Consider the following 6,741-nt stretch of genomic DNA (forward strand, 5'->3'; position numbering starts at 1 on the left):
CGACCCCGCTCGGATACCAATTGCTGGATCGAAAGTGCTAGAGGGGGGGTGAATAGCACTCGTGGCTTTCACTGTTTCGAATTCGTAAAACTATCGAGTTATAAAGCAACGGAAATAAAAATGCACAAACACACAAAAGACATGAGAGGTTACTTCGTTTGGAGCCTATCTAGACTCCTACTCGAAGGCGCGTGGTCGTTGACCGCTTTCGGTGGGCAACAACTATAAGTTCGAAAATACTACAGATTAAGTACAATAAACAGAAGTTAAAGTATACCAACAACACTTAAAAATAGCGAATTTGGAGTTGCAGGTCGTCGGGATGTTGCTATAGCACTTCGGGGTCATTGAGTTTGTAGCTTGTCATAAGAGAATCGCTTAGGAGCAGTTGTTATGAGCTGCTGGTCGAGTGTTGTTTATAAAGGGTGTTCAAGGCACCTTAAAAGCCATCCAAGGCACCTGTAGGATGGTCGAGTCGCCCGCGTGGATCAAGCCTGAACTGGTCGTGACTTATCCCTTCAAGGCGCCTTCTGTGCTCTCCAAGGCGCCTTCAAAGTCCGATCCAAGGCGCCTTCGGTCTGGACCAAGGCGCCTCCAAGCCCCATGGAGGCGCCTCGGACACTGTACATCCGAGCTTAGCTTGTGTTTTTTGGTACCTGCAAAATGTGTTAGTCCAGAGTACCTGCAACACAGAGTTAGTGCACAATAATAATAATGAATTAAAGTTTGACAGTCTCTCGACTGTCCGAGTCTGACTTCAGATTTCTGACCGAAAACCACTACTAGAAATATAGCCTTTAAGGACACACATAAATGCCCTTATAGTATACTTTTAGTGACACTAAAGCTATGGTGACACCACCAAAAAATGTATTGATATGCGGTGTTAGCATAGACCCTCTAGTATTCTTGACATTTATATAATGTCATTATAAAATATTTATGCTAACTTCAAAAGTGTCTTAAATATAGGAATATAATGGCAATCGAAATTGTCACGAAAACATATTTCATGGACATTTATGCATGTCTTTTTATTATCTAAATAAGAACAAATATAAATGTCACCTATACTAATTTATATTGACAATTATAATTTTTTTTAAAATTTTTAAATAAGGACAATAAATTATGTTAGTAATGATAATTTATAAGGGTATTTTAAACTTTCATCTTATATAATCTATAATGATATTATTAAATGTTAATTATAATATTTTTATAAAAACATTAAATAGAAACATTTAGAATACATAATAATAAATTAATAATATTTATTCAGAACACAAAACATTCATCACATAATAGAAAAAGTTACACATCATCACAATTTAACCATCATCACCATTCACCATAATAAGAATAGAAACATTTTTATATCCAAAATATCCAATTCATTTACCATATCATCACAATTCATCCCATCTTCACAAAAGTACAAATGCAATACTAATGTAAAAGTATAGAATCCAATGCTAACTAAATACTAACAAATTATTGAGTTTTAAAACTAACAAAGTCTTATAAAATAAAAACTCAACAATTTACTATCAATCATCTTCAACCATCATATGCAAAATCCAAGTACCTGTCACCTACAAATACAATCAACAAATTTGTATAAGTAAATTAAACAATAAAAATATAAACCTAATAAAAATAATTTAAAAGATTAAAAATCATACCAAACAAGAAACATATAAAGTATCATTCTATATGCATTAATACTATCAACCTGAACTTGCTAATTAGGAATGTTTGAAAATAAAGCTACTCAAAATTTGCTGAAAAGAGAAGATATATACCTGGACTTCTGTTGGTATAACAAGATCATGTGAAATTTTAGTTTATCTTTGAGTATGTTGTAGTTTTCTGATGATCATGTTGCTTTTAGTGGATATTCCAGGTGACACCATGATGATCTAATATCTGTCAATGAAGACTACTATGAAAATTTGATGCTTATTTTAATGTAGGAGGAAATGTACAAAGCCATGACTTGAAGTTTCAGAATGGCTGAATGAATATATTCACACTTACAATGGATAGAAGCAAATCCTATATCTATATATATATATATATATATATATATATATATATATATATATATATATAATTTGATGGTTTGATTTCCACCTAGGAAGCATTTAAGTTTGATCAAAAGAAAAGCATTACCGGCATTTCCCTCATTCAAGGACCTCAGGCAACTTTCAAACAAATAATAGGAACTAATATTAAGTACTAAAGAGAAGAACTAAATTGGTAAAACTCTTAAAATATTAATGAATTTGTAACTCAAATACAAGTCAAAGCAGTATGTTAGTTATCATGCACACCACTAAGACGATAAAAATGAACTTTTATCATCATGGTCAAGATTGAGAAAGAGGATTTGGTTCACTAATTTAGGTGATAGGTTAAGCACTTCCATCAAGCCCTCCAACACTATGTGGATAAAATTTTAAAATACTGTGCACTAGGCATATGCTACTCTTCTACATGAGATCTCCCTTTTATGAGCAAAGTGGTATAAATCAAAGTTTAGCGGTAGAGAAGCACAACACTCAACACTGACAGATTTGTCTTCTCATGCAAAACACAGAAGTAGTGGGACTGAAAGGTGTCATAGGTCGACTCCTCAAAATTCAACTCTTCCAAGCCTTTAATCAAGAACTCTAGGAATAAATCGTAGAATAGGAGTTTACTTCTAAACCTACACTGAAAATTTTATTTGTTCCCTATAAAAAACCTTAGTATCAAAACATTTTAAGGGAGAGTTCATTAAACTTAAAGTTCCTAGACTTATTAATGAACTCTTTCACTAATGGTTTAGAAACCCCCATATCGACCAAGACCTGACTCTTTGATTTCTCAATAAGTTTTTCTAGCACTACTCAGCTTCTTGAAACTTGATTTCTTCTAGCACTACTCTTGCACTACTCTGATTTTCTAGCACTCCTCCGTATTTCTTGGAACTTAATTTTTTCATCGTAGAAATATAAATCATTCATTTATCTTCTAGTACCAATTGTCTAGGATTAAGAATAAAATAATCCAGAATCCAGATGCATTCCAATAAAGAAAAAAGAAATAGTTTATATAAACCTATGCAAGTTCTCGTTGAATTGACAACTACTAGAAGAATATCTTGAATAAGGAGTGCTCTCCAGAAACTAATGAGAAGTCCCAATTTCTAGAACTCCAATCAGCTTCATACTACAGAGTACAAATATACATATATCATCACAAACATCTGCACACACAATAATAACAAAACAATGGATATAGCATAGTTGCTGATAAAAGGCCAACTTGCAAATCAGCAAATTTAGAATCATGTTGCAGAGAGGCACTGTAATTATTAGTCAATCTGGCAGTAGACATCTAATATATGAGTGCAACCTATTTTCTGCAATGATCTCATCAAACCTTTGTAAAACTTTCAACTAGTTTCTTTGTATTGGCTTGAGAAGAAGAGAGTGAATCAGCAAAAGAATATTTTCCATAGCTAATGGAAGCAGATCTCAAAAGTAAGTCATAATACTAAAGCTTTATTGTCACTATCTGTGATGTTAACGGACAAAGTGCAATCTCTCAAACATGTGAAGTCAAAGATGTTAGCTTAATCCAAAGCCCAAACATTGTTATTTTAGTTCATTTATCAACAATTCTTTTCACAAATGAAAAGATAGAAATATTTTTCTCTTAGCAGAAAAAAACCAAGATAACTAAATATAAATAATTGAAGTAAATAGTAAACAACTATTTTTTCCCAAGCATTTACAGAGGATGTCACAAACATCTAAATAACATCATAATCACACTTTGTCAGCCCAGCTACTAATTTAGGATTGGATATGTGGGTTTCATCAAACCAACAAACTCTTTTTATACACAAAAGAAGAGAGGAAAAATATCAAGAGAGTTGAGTGAAGCTTGTGGAGCAAACTAAAGAATCCCTAGATCTCATAACACTCACTAAGATTGAACACGTTACATAAGAAAGAAACATATCCATCAAAATTCAAAGAAAATAAACCAACCACACATACAAGTGAAGCTTGTTAGATAAGGACTGAAACTTAAAACTATTATTATATATACCTGTTTGATTCGATTATGTAGAAAGGAGCAAGGTGACTATCAAAACTTCCAATCCACAACCTAAAAAAAACAAGAAATTAGTTAGGAGCATATACAATACAAAACTTCCAATCCACAACATTAAAAAAAATAAATTACAAATCACGGTGAGATCCGCAGATTAGGGAGCAGCAACGACAAGAATGAGTTTGGGAGGAGAAAGGCAGAATCACGGCATGTAGGCAGTGCTGTGGAGGAATCATGGTGGAGGCTGACGGCGGCACAGGTATGCGTGAGCGTGGGTGAAGATCCCAGCGACAATGAGAGCAGATTAGGGAGAGGAGCGGCAACGAACGAGAGTAGAGGGAGGAGAAAGGGAGAGGAGCGCCGACGAGAGCAGATTAGGGAGGAGCAAGGAGAAAAGCAGCGATGACGAGAGCAGCTAAGGGAAGAGAAAGGGAGAGGATCGGAGCGGCACTTAGGGTGGGTGAGCGGCGAGCGAGAATAGAGGAGAAGGAAAATCGGCGTGTGATGAGGGAAGGGGTTAGCGTTAGGGCAGGGAAAAAAACAAAAAACTTAATTATTAAGTGATTATTAGGATGATATATGGTGACATTGGTGAAATTTGTCACTATATATTATCTAACATGATATTTTTATATTTAAAATAATTCTTTTTGGTAAATGTCATTAAAAAATATTTATAGTGACAATTAAAATTAAATGTCATGAAGAAAATGTCGTAATAGGCTATATTTCTAGTAGTGAACCCTAGGTCGACCCGATGCCTACTGTTCCCTTTATGGGGAACGCGTCCTCACCTACTCCACTCAGGAGATTTACCTATTGTCAGTGCGATCCTCCAGATCGATTGGACTTTTGCTCGGTGCTCGATGCTTCCGGACTTTCTGCTGGACTTCCGCTTCCCGGTTGGTCCAGTCTTTCACCTGGTCCACGACCCTAGGACTTTCCACCTAGGGTTACCCCCCCCCCCCCTACGACTTTTTCCTGAAGCACTCGACCCACCAAGACTTTCCGCATAGGGTTACCACCCCCTATGACCTAGCGTTACCACCCCCTAGGGTTTTCACTTGCCTAACCACAGCTAGTGTTGGTGCAGCGGAGACCGGCAAGAGGGGGTGAATTGCTGAAAACATAAAATAAAAATACCCTCCTCGGATTTCAACTCAGAATTTAAATCAGCAATAAAATAACAACTAAATTAAGGAGACAGAAAAAGAAACAAAAACAGAATTTAACCTGGTTACAACCAAGGAGGTTGTTAATCCAGGGCGATGAAAAGCTCTACTATCAGAATCTCCTTGACTGTAGGCGGAGAAGCCTTTTTACACTTAGAACGCTCACTTAGTTGCTAGGAATTGAGTACAGATTGATTGCTTTAGTTGTTGTTGAATTCCTAGATCCAGGGGCCTTTTTATAGCTCCTGGAAAGTCTATCCCGAGAGTCTAAGGCGCCTCCAACAAGGTTTAAGGTGCCTCCAGCTCGGTCAGCGGATAAAACTTTATCCGCAGCGCAAACGGTCAAAACAGACTGTTGAAGGCGCCTTGAACAGGCTTGAAGGCACCTTCAAGGGCGCCTTCAAGCTTGTTTAAGGCGCCTTCAAGCTACAGTAACTTCTGCTACAGTAATTTCCAACCTCTTTTGACTCCTTTTCTTCTTCGTTTTAGCTTCCGAAGCTCCGTTCTTTTGGGTGATTGCGGCCAACCGGAATAGGGCTCACTCGAACCCAATTCCTGGCCTTCTCCTCGAGCATCCTTCCATCCCGGCTTAATGTCCCTCGAACGCCGCACACGCTCTTCACGCCCACCGGGAGTACTCTTCCACAGCTCTCTCGTCCTTCGGACGCACCGAGCCCATCGGCTTCCTTCCCGTGTCGTCCTTCTCGCTAGCTGCGTCTTCCGCTCGACTTCCTGTGTTCCTAAGCTCCTGCACACTCAGACACAGGGATCAAACACAGCAGGACCTAACTAACTTGGTTGATCACATCAAAACTACCACGGGGTCCAACAATCTCCCCCTTTTTGATGTGCATCAACCCAAGTTCAAGTTAGGGTTTAAAATAGACATAAAGAGTAATTTTAAAGAAAAAATTACTAAATTAACAAGTTAAGCATAATTTTTGCAATTAGTAAAATTACAACACTTTTTATAAAAATAATAACAGAAATTTTAAATTTTTCTAACTCCCCCTAAACTTGTACTTTTCTCTCCCCCTTTGATCATAGCAAAAATGGGGTCCTAATTAGAGGGAACTTTTTTTTTTAAAATAATTCTAAGTTAAAAGACTTTTTTAAAAAAAATCCAAGTAATTGAACTTTTAGAATTTTCCAGAAGAATATTTAAAAAAAATTCTAAGGATTTTCCAAAAAAATTCAAGTCAAAAAGTAAATTAAGTCTTTAGAATTTTTCAGGAAAAAAAATTTCTAAAAATGAATTTATAAACAAAATTTTCAAAAATGTTTGATTAAACTTTCAAAGCATTATTTAATTCTAATTTTTAAATACTTTTTCATAAAGTTAATTAAACCTTTCATTTCAGTATTTTAGCTTCCAGGTCGTGGCGAGGCACTAGGCCTTCTTGGTTATTGGAGCAACAACCACTTCCTTGACAAAGCTTTATAAAGAAATTTACTGTTT

The 6,741-nt window shown here is 36.2% G+C and overlaps 1 long non-coding RNA gene across 2 annotated transcripts; it reads right to left on the reverse strand.

Moving 5' to 3' along the window:
- Nucleotides 1–1,341: 1,341 nt before the first annotated feature.
- On the reverse strand, nucleotides 1,342–4,647 carry LOC122028692. 2 transcript variants are annotated; one of them, XR_006124916.1, is made up of 4 exons: nucleotides 4,243–4,647; nucleotides 4,105–4,164; nucleotides 1,806–1,929; nucleotides 1,342–1,595 (listed from the first exon to the last, which is right to left on the reverse strand). It is a non-coding gene; the product is annotated as an uncharacterized LOC122028692 (long non-coding RNA). The 2 variants fall into 2 exon arrangements; XR_006124917.1 differs by lacking the exon at nucleotides 1,806–1,929.
- Between the last annotated feature and the right edge of the window lie 2,094 nt (nucleotides 4,648–6,741).

The sequence above is a fragment of the Zingiber officinale genome, chromosome 10B, assembly GCF_018446385.1.
Source record: "Zingiber officinale cultivar Zhangliang chromosome 10B, Zo_v1.1, whole genome shotgun sequence".
In the NCBI taxonomy this organism is placed as follows: domain Eukaryota; kingdom Viridiplantae; phylum Streptophyta; class Magnoliopsida; order Zingiberales; family Zingiberaceae; genus Zingiber; species Zingiber officinale.